Consider the following 18,767-nt stretch of genomic DNA (forward strand, 5'->3'; position numbering starts at 1 on the left):
CATGCCCCAAGTCTGTTAAGAATCAAATAAGGAGATCGGGAAAGTCTCCGCAGCTACATGGAAAGATTCAACAAGGCATGTTTAGACATACAAAATCTGCCCACAGAAGCGGCCATCATGGGCCTCATCAATAGCTTACGAGAAGGGCCTTTTAGCCACTCCATATCAAAAAAGCATCCCACATCTCTAAATGAGGTACAAGAACGAGCAGAGAAGTATATCGACATGGAGGAAAACTCTCGACTAGGAGAAACCTCAAAATCCGGGTTCTCCTACTCCTACCGAGATAAGGACAAAGAATCCAAGAAAAAAGAAGATCAACATGGGAAAAAGATCAAAAAATACCACAATTATACCTCTCTTCGGGTATCCCTTGTGGATGTCTACAGAGAAGTATGCCATACTAAAAAGATACCTCCAGCTCGACCACTCAAAAGCAAAAAAGGAGGAGGAAATCGGGCTGAATATTGTAAATATCATCGAATCTATAGACATTCCACCAACGAATGTTTCGACCTAAAAAATATCATAAAAAACTGGTAAGAGAAGGAAACTTAGATCGGTATTTGGCGAGCTAAGCAGACGATGCCAGAAAAAGAAGAAGGAATGAAGATGTCGGACGGGCTGATCAACCACCCTGTACGGCCCGAGAGACATGTCCACATGATAAACGGAGGATTTGTGGGAGGAGGGATCTCCAAATCATCTCGCAAAAGATATCTTAAAGAAGTATACCATGTCGAGGGAAGAGAGAAAACATCTGACATCCCCACAATTACTTTTACCAAAGAGGACGCATCCGGCATCATCTCAGGACACGACGATCCTATGGTCATCACTATTATATTGGCAAACGCAAATCTCCACCGCACATTGATAGACCAAGGAAGCTCCGCCAACATCTTGTTCAAAACTGCCTTCGACAAACTCGGCCTAAAAAAAAGAACTCAGAGCATATCCGAACAGCCTGTTCGGACTGGGAAACACCCCAGTTCAACCACTTGGATACATCTCACTACACACGACCTTTGGAAAAGGAAATTAATCAAGAACACTCAAGATAGACTACATCGTGGTCAACGTGAGTTCAGCCTACAATGCCTTAATAGGTCGGACAACATTGAATTAGCTAAGCGCAGTAGTCTCGACTCCACATCTATACATGAAGTTCCCAACCGCAGAAGGGATTGCTACAATAAAACCAGAAGACGGCGCGCCACTATTACAATGAAAGTCTAAACCTCAGAGACAGAGGAGAAGAATTCCACACAATTGAACTCGATGGAGTTCAGAGGCGAGAAGAACTCCGCCCACAGCCCGAAGGTGAAGTAGAAAAAGTCTAGATCGGAGATACCCCGAACAAAACAACTAATATCGGTACAATTCTAAAAGGAGACATAAAAGAATCACTCGTATAGTTCTTACGAGATAATGTTGAACTCTTTGCATGGAAGGCTGCAGACATGCCAGGCATAGACCCCAAGTTAATGTGCCACAAGCTAGTAGTCTACCCAGGATCTCGGCCAGTACAACAGAGACGTAGAAAACTCGGACCAGAATGATCCCAAGCTGTGGAAGAGCCAGTACAAGCTCTACTGGAGGCAGGATTCATAAGAGAAGTCAAGTACCCACTATGGCTAGCTAACGTCGTCTTGGTGAAAAAATCAAATGGGAAGTGGCGGATGTGCACCGACTACACTGATCTCAACAAAGCCTAACCAAAAGATCCTTATCCACTCCCAAGTATCGACGCTCTGGTGGATTCCTCCTCCGGATATAAATACCTCTCGTTTATGGACGCATATTCGAGATACTATCAAATCCCGATGTATCCACCCGACCAAGAAAAAACTTCATTCTTAACCCCAAAAGCAAACTACTGCTACATTGTCATGCCTTTTGGACTTAAAAATGCGGGAGCTACTTATCAGAGATTAATGAATAAGGTCTTTATGATTCACATCGGAAAAATCATGGAAGTCTATGTGGACGACATGTTAATAAAGAAATAAAGTGAAAAGATGTTACTATCTGACCTCACCCAAGTATTCGACACTATAAGAAGGCATGGCATGCGACTTAATCCCGCAAAATGCACCTTCGCAGTAGAAGCTGGCAAATTCTTGGGTTTTATGCTCACACAAAGAGGAATCGAGACAAATCCGGATAAATGCCGAGCTATACTCGACATGAAGAGCCCGACTTGTGTCAAAAAAGTACAACAATTCAATGGAAGGTTGGCAGCCTTGTCCAGATTTTTAGCTGGACCGGCAATAAGATCTCTCCCCTTCTACGCCATTCCAAGAAAGGGGAAGAGGTTTGAATGCACAATGGAGTGTGAGCAGGCCTTCCAAGATTTCAAAAGAATCCTGGGACAGCCACCTATCCTAACTTGGCCACGGGAAGGAGAACCACTTATATTATACCTCGCAGTAGGAAGTCGGGCAGTAGCCTCAGCACTAGTCCGAGAAGACGACAGTGGGCAACAACCCGTATACTTCATCAGCAAAGCATTACAAGGATCCGAGCTGAACTACCAAAAAATAGAGAAATTCGCCTATGCTCTCATACTAACATCTCGACGACTTCGTCCATATTTCCAAGCTCACACCATCAGGGTTCGGACCAACCAACCCATAAAAGGAATTTTGCAGAAAATAGACTTAGCAGACAGAATCTTGCAATGGGCAGTCGAGTTGTCCGAATTCGACCTTCAATATGAAGCTCAGACAGCAATCAAATCGTAATATCTGGCCGACTTCATTGCAGAATTTACAGACACCCCAGAAATCCTATAGAATGGAATCTCTATGTAGACGGTTCCTCAAACAAAACTGGAAGCGGCGCAAGTGCAATAATTGAAAGCGACCAGGGAACCCAAATCGAACTTTCTCTCAAATTCGGGTTCCCTGCCTCAAATAACCAAGCTGAATATGAGGCGCTACTAGCTAGTTTGAAGCTGGCTAGGGAGGTTGGAGCTCAAAAGCTTATCATCTTCAGCGACTCACAAGTAGTCACTTCACAAATAGCAGGGAGCTACCAAGCCAAAGATCCCACCATGAAAAAGTACCTGGACAAAACCAGGGAACAGCTCAGACAACTTTGGGAATATGAGGTCCACCACATACCCCGAGAACAGAATGTCTGAGATGACGCATTATCAAAACTAGCCAGCACTAAACCAGGGGGCAACAATAGAAGCCTCATCCAAGAAATGCTGCAGAACCCGTCAATCTCGGAAGAAGAAAAAGTCCTAGCCATAACAGGTCAGGATCAAGGATGGATGACTCCCATAATTAACTACCTCAAAGCAGAAACACTCTCCACAGATGAAAAGGAGGCAAAGAGGTTAAAACGGGAGGCACAATACTACACTATCATAAACAATACCCTATACAAAAGAGGGATCTCAATACCATTGTTAAAATGTGTGCCGACTTCCAACACAAAGAAAGTTTTAGAAGAAGTACACAGTGGCATCTGTGACAATCATCTCGGAGTACAAGCACTCACCAAAAAAGTACTCCGGGCAGGATTTTATTGGCCAACTCTATAAAAGGAAGCCACAGAGTTCGTAAAGACATGTCCACCATGTCAGGAACATGCCAACTTTCATATCGCTCCGCCAGAGGAACTCATCAGCATAACCTCACCTTGGCCATTCGCAAAATGGGGACTCGACCTTCTCGGACCTTTCCCCAGGGATCAAGACAAGTCAAATTCCTCATAGTAGGGGTAGACTATTTCACAAAGTGGATCGAGGCAGAACCCTTAGCTAACGCCACTGCTCAAAGAAGTCAAAAATTCCTATATAGAAACATTGTCACAAGATTTGGGGTTCCATACTCCATCACCACAGACAATGGCACCCAATTCACAGATGCAGGCTTCAGAAATTTGGTGGCCGATCTGAACATAAAACACCAATTCACTTTCGTAGAACATCCCCAGGCCAATGGACAAGCCAAAGCTGCCAACAAAGTCATATTGGCTGGGCTAAAACGGAGATTACAGGAGGCAAAGGGAGCTTGGGCTGACGAGCTCCCACAAGTCCTATGGGCATATCGAATAATGCCACATTCCACCACAAAGGAATCACCTTTCCGACTAGCCTATGGAACGGAGGCAATGATCCCAGTGGAGGTCGAAGAAGGGTCACCCAGAGTGATTCACTATAATGAAGAAGCCAACTCCCAACTTCAAAGGGAAGAACTCGACTTACTTTCGAAAATCCGAGAAAAAGCTCGGATCAGGGAAGAGGCATTGAAACGACGAATGGCTTCAAAATACAATCAAAAGGTAGTGCCACGAGGTTTTGCCAAGAACGACCTCATCCTGATCCGAAATGATATCGGAACAACTCCACCTGGAGAAGGAAAGCTGGCAGCAAACTGGAAAGGACCCTACCGAGTCATAGAAGTACTTGGAAAGGGCTACTACAGACTGTCCAAACTCGAAGGGCGAGAGCTTCCTAGGTCATGGTACGCCTGCAACCTAAGAAGGTACTATAGTTAAAAGTAATAAAGATCTTAGGATAAGGTGCACTCTTTTTCCTGAAAAGGTTTTTTAACGAGGTGCCTAGCCAATATCTACAAATTGCCCGACTTAGAGGGATAAAACTCCCATATGTATATATCTGCATTTTCTTTTGAATAAAGTTTTTTAGATTTTCTACAAATCCTCAAGACGCATTAGTCTAAACGCTAAAAAATTCATCGCCCGATTATAAAGCTACTAGATCGGAAGAAAGTGAAGATCAAATTCACTGTCTGACCACAATAAGACCAAAAAAGATGAAAACCAAATTCATCAAAAGGTCAACCAAACAAGGATCAAACCTAACTTCGACAAAATCGGCAAATATGAAAAAGCGACAAAAACGGAATAATGCAAGAAGTTATCGAAAATAATCCATAGAAAGGACCTGACGGGGTCTTAATAAAATGGGTTACTAAAAATAACTTAAAAGACAGGCCGACATAAAGAAGTCGGACCAGTCGACCACAATAACCAAAGTTATAAAAAGTTAATCCCTGGAAAGAGGCCTGACCAGCCCTAAAAAAAAGATTACTAAAAATAACTTAGAAGAGACCGACATGATGAAGTCGGCCTCCCACAAACAAGTTATAAAAAGTAATCCCTAAAAGAGACCTGACAAAGGTCCAAAAAGAGGATTACTATAAATAACTTAGAAGAGACCGACATGGTGAAGTCGGCCTCCCACAAACAAGTTATAAAAAGTAATCCCTAAAAGAGACCTGACAAAGGTCCAAAAAGAGGATTACTATAAATAACTTAGAAGAGACCGACATAATGAAGTCGGCCTCCCACAAACAAGTTATAAAAAGTAATCTCTAAAAGAGACCTGACAAAGGTCCAAAAAGAGGATTACCAGAAATAACTTTGAAGATACCGACATGATGAGGTCGGTCCAAAAAACCAAAACGTTATAAAGAGACCTAACAAAGGTCCAAAACGGATTACTAAAAGCAACTTCAGGCCGAAGTGAGGAAGTCGACATACAAGTTGGACCCAAACATCCACAACCTCAAAAGAATCAAGTCACAAGTATGAAAATACAAAGGCAATCCAAAGAGGTCGGACAATAAGGCTCTCATGAGCGGATAATTTATACACTTTTTGGCATTGTTTTTAAGTAGTTTTTAGTATAATTTAGTTAGTTTTTATTATATTTTTATTAGTTTTTAATTAAAAATCACATTTCTAGACTTTGCTATGAATTTGTGTATTTTTTTTGTGATTTCAGGTAATTTCTGGCTGAAATTGAGGGACTTGAGCAAAAATCTGATTCAGAGGCTGAAGAAGGACTGCAGATGCTGTTGGATTCTGACCTCTCTTCACTCAAAGTGGATTTTCTGGATCTAGAAGAGTCCAAATGGCGCGCTCTCAATTGTGTTGGAAAGTAGACATCCAGGGCTTTCCAGCAATATATAATAGTCCATGCTTTGCCCGAGTTTAGATTACTCAAACTGGCATTCAACGCCAGCTTTCTGCCCTATTCTGGAGTTAAACGCCAAAAATAGGTTGCAAAGCAGAGTAAAACGCCAGAACAAGTTACAAACTGGCGTTCAACTCCAAGGAAGACCTCTACACGTGAAAGCTTCAATGCTCAGCCCAAGCACACACCATGTAGGCCCCAGAAGTGGATTTCTGCATCATTTACTTATTTCTGTAAACCCTGGTAACTAGTTTAGTATAAATAGGACTTTTTACTATTGTATTTACATCTTCGGATCAGATCTTTGATTAGTTTTATGCTATCTTAGACTTTTATGGAGGCTGGCCATTCGGCCATGCCTGGACCTTCATCACTTATGTATTTTCAACGGTAGAGTTTCTACACACCATAGATTAAGGTGTGGAGCTCTGCTGTTCCTCATGAATTAATGCAAAGTACTATTGTTTTTCTATTCAACTCAAGCCTATTTCTTCTCTAAGATATTCATTCGCACACAAGAATATGATGAATGTGATGATTATGTGACGCTCATCACCATTCTCATCTATGAATGCGTGCCTGACAACCACTTCCGTTCTACATGCAAACAAGCTTGAATGTGTATCTCTTAGCCTCCTGATTCACGATCAGAGTCTTCGTGGTATAGGCTAGAATTATTGGCGGCCATTCTTGAGATCCGGAAAGTCTAAACCTTGTCTGTGGTATTCCGAGTAGGATCTGGGAAGGGATGGCTGTGACGAGCTTCAAACTCGCGAGTGCTGGGCGTAGTGACAGACGCAAAAGGATTACTGAATCCTATTCCAGCAGGATCGAGAACCGACAGATGATTAGCCGTGCGGTGACAGCGCATTTTGGACCATTTTCACTGAGAGGATGGGATGTAACCATTGACAATGTTGATGCCCAACATCAAGCTTGCCATGGAAAGGAGTATGAAGGATTGGATGAAAGCAGTAGGAAAGCGGAGATTTAGAAGGAACTAAGCATCTCTATACGCTTATCTGAAATTCTCACCAATGAATTACATAAGTATCTCTATCTTTATTTTACGTTTTATTTATCTTTTAATTATTAAAACTCTATAACCATTTGAATCCGCCTGACTGAGATTTGCAAGATGACCATAGCTTGCTTCAAGCCGACAATCTCCGTGGGATCGACCCTTACTCACGTAAGGTTTATTACTTGGACGATCCAGTGCACTTGCTGGTTAGTTGTGCGAAGTTGTGACAAAGAACTAAGATTATGAACATGCGTACAAAGTTTTTAGCGCCGTTACCAAGGAATGAACAATCACGATTTCATGCACCAAGTTTCTGGCGCCGTTGCCGGGGATTGTTCGAGTTTGGACAACTGACGGTTCATCTTGTTGCTCAGATTAGGTAATTTTATTTTAATTTTAAGTTTTTGTATTTACTCTTTTTATTTTCAAAAATTTTCAAAAAAATTTCAAAAAAAAATTATTTTTTCAAAAAAAATAAATTATTCTATGACTTCAGAATTTTTAAGAATGAATTCTAGAGTTTCTTCATGATCTGTTGAAGCCTGGCTGGCTGTAAAGCCATGTCTAAATTCTTTTGGACTGAGGCTTCCTCTTCACATGCTTGAACTATGTATGCTGAAGCTTGGCTGGCCATTGGCCATGTCTAGTGTTTTGGACCGAAGTTTTCACTGAAAGCTTGGCTGGCTAGTGAGCCATGTCTAATTCCTGGACCAGAGCTTTAGACTAACATTGCATGATTCCTTGAATTCTCATTAAAAATTTTGAAATCCTTATTTTTCTTTTTCTAATTAATTTTCGAAAAAAATCCAAAAAAATTAATAAAATCATAAAACTAAAAAAATATTTTGTGTTTCTTGTTTGAGTCTAGAGTCAAGTTTTAAAATTGGTGTCAATTGCATCTTTTTAATTTTCTAAAAATTTTTTTCAAAAATTTCATGCATGGTGTTCTTCATGATCTTCAAGTTGTTCTTGATAAGTCCTCTTGTTTGATCTTTAATTTTTCTTGTTTTGTGTCTTTTCTTATTTTTCATATGCATTTTAGAATTATTAGAGCCTAAATATTGAAAATTTCTAAGTTTGGTGTCTTGTATGTGTTTCTTTTCTTAAAAATTTTCAAAAATAAGTTCTTGATGTTCATCTTGATCTTCAAAGTGTTCTTGGTGTTCATCTTGACATTCAAAGTGTTCTTGCATGCATTGTGTGTTTTGATTCATAATTTTCATGTTTTGAGTCTTTCCATTGTTTTTCTCTTTCATCATAAAAAAAATTCAAAAATAAAAAAAAAATATCTTTCCCTTTTTATATCATAAATTTTCGAAAATTTGAGTTGACTTTTTCAAAAATTTTTAAAATCTAGTTGTTTCTTATGAGTCAAATCAAATTTTCAATTTAAAATTTCTATCTTTTTCAAATTTTTTTCAAAAAAAATCAAATCTTTTTCATTTTTTTTCATAATTTCGAAATTTTCAAACTTTAGTTTCAAAATCTTTTTTCCTATTTCTATTTCATATTTTCGAAATTAATGCTAACAATTAATGTGATTGATTCAAAAAAAATTTTAAGTTTGTTACTTGCCTAGTAAGAAAGGTTCAATCTTTAAATTTTAAAATCATATCTTTTTGTTTCTTGTTAGTCAAGTAATCAACTTTAATTTTCAAAATCAAATCTTTTTAAATTTCTTTTTCAAATCTTTTTCAAAATAAATTTCAATCACATCTTTTTCAAAATCAATTTCAAAATCTTTTCTAACTTCTTATCTTTTCAAAATTGATTTTCAAATTGTTTTCAATTAATCTTATCTTTTTTGTTTGATTCTTATCTTTTTCAAAACTACTTAACTAATTTTCTCTCTCTAATTTTCGAAAATCACTAACCTCTTTTTCAAAATTTCTTTTCATTAACTAATTGTTTTAAATTTTAATTTAACTTAATTTCATTTTTCTTCTTAAAATTTTTGAATTTTAACTTTAATTTTTATTTTTGTTTTCGAATTCTTCCATCTCTCATCTCCTACTAATTATTTATTTATCTACTAACACTTCTCTTCTACGCATAATTCGAACCCCATCTTCTTCCCTGCGTTTGAGTTCTTCTCTTCTCTTCCTTTTATTCTTCTTTTCTTATACTTACCTAAGGAATCTCTATACTGTGACATAGAGGATTCCATATTTTCTTTTGTGTTCTCTTCTTTTTCACATGAGCAGGAACAAGGATAAGAACATTCTTGTTGAAGCTGATCCTGAACCTGAAAGGACTCTGAAGAGGAAGCTAAGGGAAGCTAAAGCACAACTCTCTGGAGAAAATCTAACAGAAATTTTCGAAAAAGAAGGAGACATGGCCAAAAATAATAACAATGCAAGGAAGATGCTTGGTGACTTTACTGCACCAAATTCCAACTTACATGGAAGAAGCATCTCAATCCCTGCCATTGGAACAAACAATTTTGAGCTAAAGCCTCAATTAGTTTCTCTGATGCAACAGAATTGCAAGTTTCATGGACTTCCATCAGAAGATCCTTTTCAGTTCTTAACTGAATTCTTGCAGATCTGTGATATTGTTAAGACCAATGGGGTTGATCCCGAGGTCTAAAGGCTTATGCTTTTCCCGTTTGCTGTAAGAGACAAAGCTAGAATATGGTTGGACTCTCAACCTAAAGATAGCCTGAACTCTTGGGATAAGCTGGTCACGACTTTCTTAGCCAAGTTCTTTCCTCCTCAAAAGCTTAGCAAGCTTAGAGTGGATGTTCAAACCTTCAAACAGAAAGAAGGTGAATCCCTCTATGAAGCTTGGGAGAGATATAAGCAACTGACCAAAAAGTGTCCTTCTGACATGCTTTCAGAATGGACCATCCTGGATATATTCTGTGATGGTCTGTCTGAATTATCTAAGATGTCATTGGACCATTCTGTAGGTGGATCCATTCACCTAAAGAAAACGCCTGCAGAAGCTCAGGAACTCATTGACATGGTTGTAAATAACCAGTTTATGTACACTTCTGAAAGGAATCCTGTGAGTAATGGGACACCTCAGAGGAAGGGAGTTCTTGAAATTGATGCTCTGAATGCCATATTGGCTCAGAACAAAATATTGACTCAACAAGTTAATATGATTTCTCAGAGTCTGAATGGATTGCAAGCTACATCCAACAGTACTAAAGAGGCATCTTCTGAAGAAGAAGCTTATGATCCTGAGAATCCTGCAATAGTAGAGGTGAATTACATAGGAGAACCCTATGGAAACACCTATAATCCCTCATGGAGAAATCATCCAAATTTCTCATGGAAGGATCAACAAAAGCCTCAACAAGGCTTTAATAATGGTAGAAGAAACAGGTTTAGCAATAGCAAGCCTTTTCCATCATCCACTCAGCAACAGACAGAGAATTCTGAGCAGAATCCATCTAGCTTAGCAAATATAGTCTCTGATCTATCTAAGGCCACTTTAAGTTTCATGAATGAAACAAGGTCCTCCATTAGAAATTTGGAGGCACAAGTGGGCCAACTGAGTAAAAGAGTCACTGAAATCCCTCCTAGTACTCTCCCAAGCAATACAGAAGAGAATTCAAAAAGAGAGTGCAAGGCCATTACCTTCCTTGGTGTGGCCGAACCCAAAGAGGAGGAAGAGGATGTGAATCCTAGTGAGGAAGACCTCCTGGGACGTTCACTGACCAATAAGGAGTTTCCCTTTGAGGAACCAAAGGAATCTGAGGCTCATCTAGAGACCATAGAGATTCCATTGAACCTCCTTTTACTATTCATGAGCTCTGATGACTATTCATCTTCTGAAGAAGATGAAGACATTGCTGAAGAGCAAGTTACTCAATATTTAGGAGCAATCATAAAGCTGAATGCCAAATTATTTGGTAATGAGACTTGGGAGGATGAACCTCCATTGCTCATCAAGTAACTAAATGCCTTGGTTCAGCAAACTCTACCTAAAAAGAAACAGGATCCTGGTAAATTCCTAATTCCCTGTAACATAGGCACCATGACCTTTGAGAAGGCTCTGTGTGACCTGGGGTCAAGAATAAACTTAATGTCACTCTCTGTAATAGAGAAACTAGGAATCTTTCAGGTACAGGATGCCAAGTTCTCATTAGAGATGGCAAAGAAATCCATGAAACAGGCTTATGGACTAGTAGAGGACGTGTTAGTAAAGGTTGAAGGCCTTTACATCCCTGCTGATTTCATAATCCTAGACATTGGGAAGGAATCCATCATCCTTGGAAGACCCTTCCTAGCCACAGCAAAAGCTGTGATTGATGTGGACAGAGGAGAGTTGGTCCTTCAACTGAATGAGGACAGCCTTGTGTTTAAAACTCAAGGATCTCCTTCTGTAACCATGGAGAGAAAGCATGAAAAGCTTCTCTCACTGCAGAGTCAACCAAAGCCCCCACAGTCAAACTCTAAGTTTGGTGTTGGGAGGTCCTAACAATGCTCTGAACATCTGTGAGGCTCTATGAGAGCTCACTGTCAAGCTATTGACTTTAAAGAAGCGCTTGTTGGGAGGCAATCCAATGTTATTTATTATATCTATTTATTTTCTATTGTTATTTTATGTTTTTTTTAGGTTGATGATCATGTGGAGTCACAAAAACTACCGAAAAATCAAAAACAGAATGAAAAATAGCAATAAAAATAGCACACCCTGGAGGAAGAGCACTCTGGCGTTTAAACGCCAGAAACAAGCATCTGTCTGGCGTTTAACGCTAGAAACAAGCACCAAGCTGGCGTTTAACGCCAGAAACAAGCATCAACCTGGCGTTAAACGCCAGAAACAAGCTACATTTCGGCATTTAACGCCAAAAACAGGTAGCAGTCCGGCGTTAAACGCCAGTATTGCATACAGAGGGTGTTTTGTACGCCTAATTGGAGCAGGGATGCTAAATTCTTGACCCCACTGGATCTGTGGACCCCACAGGATCCCCACCTACCCTACCTCTTCTTCTCTCCTCTTCACACCTTTTCATAAACCTCTTCCCCAAATACCCTTCACCAATCACTTCCATACCTCTTCCCCAAATGCCCTTAACCACTCACATCCATCCACTATTTCCCATAAACCCCACCTACCTCCAAAATTCAAATTCTTTTGCCTCCCAAACCCTACCCTAATGGCCGAAACCTACCACCCACCCCCACCCCTATATAAACCCCTCAACACTACTCCATTCTCACACATTACAACCACCACTTCTCCCCCTTGGCCGAATACATCTTCTCCCTCCATCTCCTCCATTTTCTTCTTCTTCTACCACTTCCTTTCTTTTTTTGCTCGGGGACGAGCAAACCTTATAAGTTTGGTGTGGTAAAAGCATTGGTTTTTGTTTTTTCATAACCATTTATGGCACCTAAGGCCAGAGAAACCTCAAGAAAGAGGAAAGGGAAGGCAATTACTTCCACCTCTGAGTCATGGAAGATGGAGAGATTCATCTCAAAGGTCCATCAAGACCACTTCTATGAAGTTGTGGCCAAGAACAAGAAATGCCTGAGATGCCTCAAGGGATGCACTTTCCTCCACAAAACTAGTGGGAGCAAATTAACACCTCCCTAGAAGAATTAAGTTCCAACATGGGACAACTATGGGTGGAGCACCAAGAGCACTCCATCATTCTCCATGAGATTAGAGAATATCAAAGAGCTATGAAGGAGGAGCAACAAAGGCAAGGAAGAGACATTGAGGAGCTCAAGCACTCCATAAGATCTTCAAGAGGAAGAACTAGCCGCCATCACTAAGGTGGACCCGTTCTTTAATCTCCTTGCTCTTTATTTTCTATTTTTCATTTACTATGCTTTATGTTTGTGTCTTTACTATATGATCATTAGTGGCTAGTGTCTATGCCTTAAAGCTATGAATGTCCTATGAATTCATCACCTTTCTTAAATGAAAAATGCTTTTAATCACAAAAGAACAAGAAGTACATAATTTTGAATTCATTCTTGAAACTAGTTTAATTATTTTGATGTGGTGACAATACTTTTTGTTTTCTGAATGAATACTTGAACAGTGCATATATCTTTTGAATTTGTTGTTTATGAATGTTAAAATTGTTGGCTCTTGAAGAATGATGAAAAATGAGAAATGTTATTGATGATCTGAAAAATCATAAAATTGATTCTTGAAGCAAGAAAAAGCATAGAAAAAAAACAAGGCTTGCGAAAAAAAAAAGAAAAGAAAAATGGCGAAAAAAAAGAGAAAGAAAAAGAAAAAGCAAGCAGAAAAAGCCAAAAGCTCTTTAAACCAAAAGGCAAGAGCAAAAAGCCAATAGCTCTTAAAACCAAAAGGCAAGGGTAAAAAGGATCCAAGGCTTTGAGCATCAGTGGATAGGAGGGCCTAAAGGAATAAAATCCTGGCCTAAGCGGCTAAACCAAGCTGTCCCTAACCATGTGCTTGTGGCGTGAAGGTGTCAAGTGAAAACTTGAGACTGAGCGGTTAAAGTCAAGGTCCAAAGCAAAAAAAAGAGTGTGCTTAAGAACTCTGGACACCTCTAATTGGGGACCTTAGCAAAGCTGAGTCACAATTTGAATAGGTTCACCCAGTTATGTGTCTGTGGCATGTATGTATCCGGTGGTAATACTGGAAAACAGAGTGCTTAGGGCCACGGCCAAGACTCATAAAGTAGCTGTGTTCAAGAATCAACATACTGAACTAGGAGAATCAATAACACTATCTAAATTCTAAGTTCCTATAGATGCCAATCATTCTGAACTTCAAAGGATAAAGTGAGATGCCAAAACTATTCAAGAGGCAAAAAGCTACTAGTCCCGCTCATCTGATTGGAGCTAAGTTTCATTGATATTTTGGAATTTATAATATATTCTCTTCTTTTTATCCTATTTGATTTTCAGTTGCTTGGGGACAAGCAACAATTTAAGTTTGATGTTGTGATGAGCAGATAATTTATACGCTTTTTGGTATTATTTTTAAGTAGTTTTTAGTATAATTTAGTTAGTTTTTATTATATTTTTATTAGTTTTTAATTAAAAATCACATATTTGGACTTTACTATGAGTTTGTATGTTTTTCTATGATTTCAAGTAATTTCTGGCTGAAATTGAGGGACTTGAGCAAAAATCTGATTCCGAGGCTGAAGAAGGACTGCAGATGCTGTTGGATTCTGACCTCCCTGCCCTCAAAGTGGATTTTCTGGAGCTAGAGAAGTTTAAATGGCGCGCTCTCAATTGTGTTGAAAAGTAGACATCCAGGGCTTTCCAGCAATATATAATAGTCCATACTTTGTCCGAGTTTAGACAACGCAAACAGGCGTTCAACGCCAGCTTTCTGCCCTATTCTGGAGTTAAACGCCAGAAACAGGTTGCAAAGCAGAGTTAAACGCCAGAAACAAGTTATAAACTGGCGTTCAACTCCAAAAAAGACCTCTACACGTGAAAGCTTCAATGCTCAGCCCAAGCACACACCAAGTGGGCCCCAGAAGTGGATTTCTGCATCATTTACTTATTTCTGTAAACCCTAGTAACTAGTTTAGTATAAATAGGACTTTTTACTATTGTATTTACATCTTCGGATCAGATCTTTGATCAGTTTTATGCTATCTTAGACTTTTATGGAGGCCGGCCATTCGGCCATGCCTGGACCTTCATCACTTATGTATTTTCAACGGTAGAGTTTCTACACACCATAGATTAAGGTGTGGAGCTCTGCTGTTCCTCATGAATTAATGCAAAGTACTATTGTTTTTCTATTCAACTCAAGCCTATTTCTTCTCTAAGATATTCATTCGCACACAAGAATATGATGAATGTGATGATTATGTGACGCTCATCACCATTCTCATCTATGAATGCGTGCCTGACAACCACTTCCGTTCTACATGCAAACAAGCTTGAATGTGTATCTCTTAGCCTCCTGATTCACGATCAGAGTCTTCGTGCTATAGGCTAGAATTATTGGCGGCCATTCTTGAGATCCGGAAAGTCTAAACCTTGTCTGTGGTATTCCGAGTAGGATCTGGGAAGGGATGGCTGTGACGAGCTTCAAACTCGCGAGTGCTGGGCGTAGTGACAGACGCAAAAGGATTACTGAATCCTATTCCAGCGGGATCGAGAACCGACAGATGATTAGCCGTGCGGTGACAGCGCATTTTGGACCATTTTCACTGAGAGGATGGGATGTAACCATTGACAATGTTGATGCCCAACATCAAGCTTGCCATGGAAAGGAGTATGAAGGATTGGATGAAAGCAGTAGGAAAGCAGAGATTCAGAAGGAACTAAGCATCTCTATAAGCTTATCTGAAATTCTCACCAATGAATTACATAAGTATCTCTATCTTTATTTTACGTTTTATTTATCTTTTAATTATTAAAACTCTATAACCATTTGAATCCGCCTGACTGAGATTCGCAAGATGACCATAGCTTGCTTCAAACCGACAATCTCCGTGGGATCGACCCTTACTCACGTAAGGTTTATTACTTGGATGACCCAGTGCACTTGCTGGTTAGTTGTGCGAAGTTGTGACAAAGAACTAAGATTATGAACATGCGTACAAAGTTTTTAGCGCCGTTACCAAGGAATGAACGATCACGATTTCGTGCACCAGGCTCCAACACTCCCAAAAAACCTTAAAAGGTACCAGACAGATGCAGATAAACATGTTATGAAAAAGCACAAGTTATAATAATAACAAACTCAAGAGGCTACCAAAAGTCAGCCCCAAGAGCTTGAAGAAACCACTTTATTTTTCAAAATAAAGTTGCTAAACAAGAAACTAAGAGAGTATCAAAAAGTCAGAACTACCAATTACAAAAAGTTCAAAGCCCATAAGCCGGGCTATCTACACAAACGTCCAGAATAATCATTGAGGATCCGAAGACTTCTTTGTAGCATCAATACGGGGTGAAGTAGGGCGAGTCTGAAGAGACACCGCATCTACTGTTCCATCATCTCGGTTGAACATTTGAACATCGGGATCAGACTTCGGTTGAGAGACTTCAGCCGAAGTAGAGGAGGGCGAAATATTAGAGGTTTTAGCAGAAGAAACAACAGGAGGGCCGACATCATCATCATCATCAGGATCATCAGGAACAATCTTACCATCCCTAACAATGTTGTCCAGACTAAAAAGGAAAAGGTCAAGCTCCGGCGCAAGAACTCGAACTTGCTCCTTCAGATTCTCATAAGCAGCATTAACACTGCCTACAAGGTGACCTTGGAGTTCGGCATAATCATCCCGGACAGATTCCAAGCTGTTCCTGAGATCCATCATCTCTCTATAAGTGGTAACATAGCTCTCCTTATATTTCGACACTGTATCCTCAGCTAATTTCACAGAGGCCGCCAGACCAATAGCTCGAGTCTTCTCCCCCTCCAACTCCTTCTCCAGCTTAGTCACTTTCACCTCTAGCTCCTCCTTCAAACCCTTCATCCGGTCGAACTCCAACTTGGCCTCCTCCATAAAGGCCTTTATCTTGGGCAGTCCGATATAAAGCCGCCCCCATGTGTGCCATCTTGATGCTGCTTCGAGTAATAAAATCCAGATGGCGAAGAAGAGAAACATCATCAGTAGGGATGGTACCATAAGGACTGATCTGCTGGTCGACAAACTCAACAGCATCGAAGTCAGGGGCATCAAGGTTAAAAGGCTCAGCTGTCTTTTGTTTTTTAGGAGGAGGAGCGCCAGAGGTAGCAACAGAAGCTTGCGGAGGGTCAACCAACCAAACCCGGGGAGTAGGGATCATCCTCCTCGGCCCAGGGGAGCTCGGTATGGATGGCTTTGACTGAACCTGAGAAGACCCCTCCCCGGCCATCTTGGCCGAGATATTTTGGACCGCGGTAGCTTTTCTCGCCTTCTTAAAGGCCCTCATTGAATCATTGTTTTTAACCATCTCTGAAAAAAGACAGCAAAAACCAAGTTACAACATGATAAAGAAACCAACAAAACAAAGATAACAGGAGGGAAGTCGGGCACTACCCAACTCATCTCGGAGAAGCAAGGGATCCCCTAAAAACTTTTTAGTATCAAGGTAAGGAGGCTGCACCCAATTCTCCTCCAACACGTTCACAAAGGCCTGTTCGACCTCACTCAACATATCCCACAAGTACCTCGACACCACGACATTCTTTTGCCACTCTAAAGAAAAAGTAGGCTTATTGTTTTCATCCAGAAAAAAGGGGCGAGCTCCTTCGACAGCTCGGACCTTAAAGAAATAATTTTTGAAATCTCGGAAAGACTCATCATACATCGAAAAAACTTTCTTTCCTTGAGCGGATCGAAAGGAAACCCAGGAGGCTTTCTTTTTGGTAGAAATTCCGGGTTTAGTCAAAACAAAAAGATAGAGGAAGAGAGTTTGTGAAGGCTTAATATCTAGCTCCTGACACAACAACTGGAAAATTTTAACAAAACCTCATGAATTCGAATGAAGTTGGGATGGGGACATATTGCACGACCATAACAAATCAGTCTCAAAAGAAGTAAAAGGAAACGTAATTTTCAGCTGGCTAAAGAAGTAGTCGTATGCATAAAAGAAGGGACGCTCCCCTTGGGTCAGAGAAGGAAAGTAAACCCTTTCCTCAGAGTCCGGCGCAATCAACTCATAATCCTTCTCCTGGTCTCTACGGTTACAGATATAATGACATTTCCTAAGTTCCACGAGATACTCAAAATCGACAAGTGAAACACACATCAGAACAAGAGAGTCCAGCCAGTCGGACATTCCCTCGGGGACTTTGGAGGAGACCTCAACAATATTTTTGCAAGAGGAAGACATGGTCAACTAATCCTACAACAAAGAAAAAGAGAGGAATTACTAAATAAACAACTCGACCATAACGAAGAAAACAACTCGGACAAAAATGACTAAGAGCAACACAAACAGCAAAAAGGACACCCCAGGACCCACACCAAAGATCCAGGGGCATCCTTTGGAGGCAATCATGGAACAGGGGCTCAGGAAAAATCTACAAGCCTACATCTCTATACGTCCTAACAGGAAGATAATAACCCTTTTTCAACTAAAGCGACACTCTGAGAAGAAAGCCACGAGCTACAAATCAAATAAAGCCATCAAAATAACTACCTCCCAAACTCACAGTCTCAATTTGTTAACAAACGGAACTACCAAGCAACAAAGCGTATCAAGAAGAAGTCATCAAAGACGCAACCTTTTTCAAAAAAATAAATTCCCCCCCCCAAACAAGCAACAACACGAAGAAAATTAAAACAAGCCACCAGAAACATTGTCGTTTTCTACAAAATTCATCAATAAAAATACCAGCATGGCAAAAGTCATCAAATGAGTAATCTTTTGGGAAATGCAAATAGGTTTATAAAAGCCTTAGTAACAGCATGCAGAGGAGCACTATCAACTAAAACCCACTCAAGAGCATACAGGCCAGAAAAACATGTATCACAGCAACAATCGAGCATAACGACGCAAAAAGGTTCAAAGCTTTCCAACACATATTCAAGCAAAAAATCAAAACTTTACCAAGAACCGAATGCAAAGCAACGAAAGAAGTAAAGAAGTAGGAAGTAGAACTAACCTGGAAAAAGGAGAAAGCTTCAAAGAAATTGGAGATGGAGAGATAGAATCCAGAATCGCCTTTTCAGAGCAAAGAAAGCACCAACCGGCGTCACTGGAAGAAACGCGAAAATGCAAAATCTCAGGCAAAAATAGAAAGTGAGAAAGAAAAAGGGGAAGTTGCAAGTAAAACAAAGAAGAGAAACCGTTTTTGTGAAAAGTTCAAAAAGAACAAAGAAATGGAGCATTAAAAGAATTAATGAGGCTATTAAACCTTCGCGCATTCCCAAAGCAAGGGGAC

The 18,767-nt window shown here is 40.0% G+C and overlaps 1 non-coding gene across 1 annotated transcript; it reads right to left on the reverse strand.

The window, feature by feature from the left end:
• Window positions 1-9,710: 9,710 nt before the first annotated feature.
• LOC112745295 (small nucleolar RNA R71) lies at window positions 9,711-9,818 on the reverse strand. Its single transcript, XR_003173232.1, has one exon. It is a non-coding gene; the product is annotated as a small nucleolar RNA R71 (small nucleolar RNA).
• Between the last annotated feature and the right edge of the window lie 8,949 nt (window positions 9,819-18,767).

Source organism: Arachis hypogaea, chromosome 14, assembly GCF_003086295.3.
Source record: "Arachis hypogaea cultivar Tifrunner chromosome 14, arahy.Tifrunner.gnm2.J5K5, whole genome shotgun sequence".
In the NCBI taxonomy this organism is placed as follows: Eukaryota; Viridiplantae; Streptophyta; class Magnoliopsida; order Fabales; family Fabaceae; genus Arachis; species Arachis hypogaea.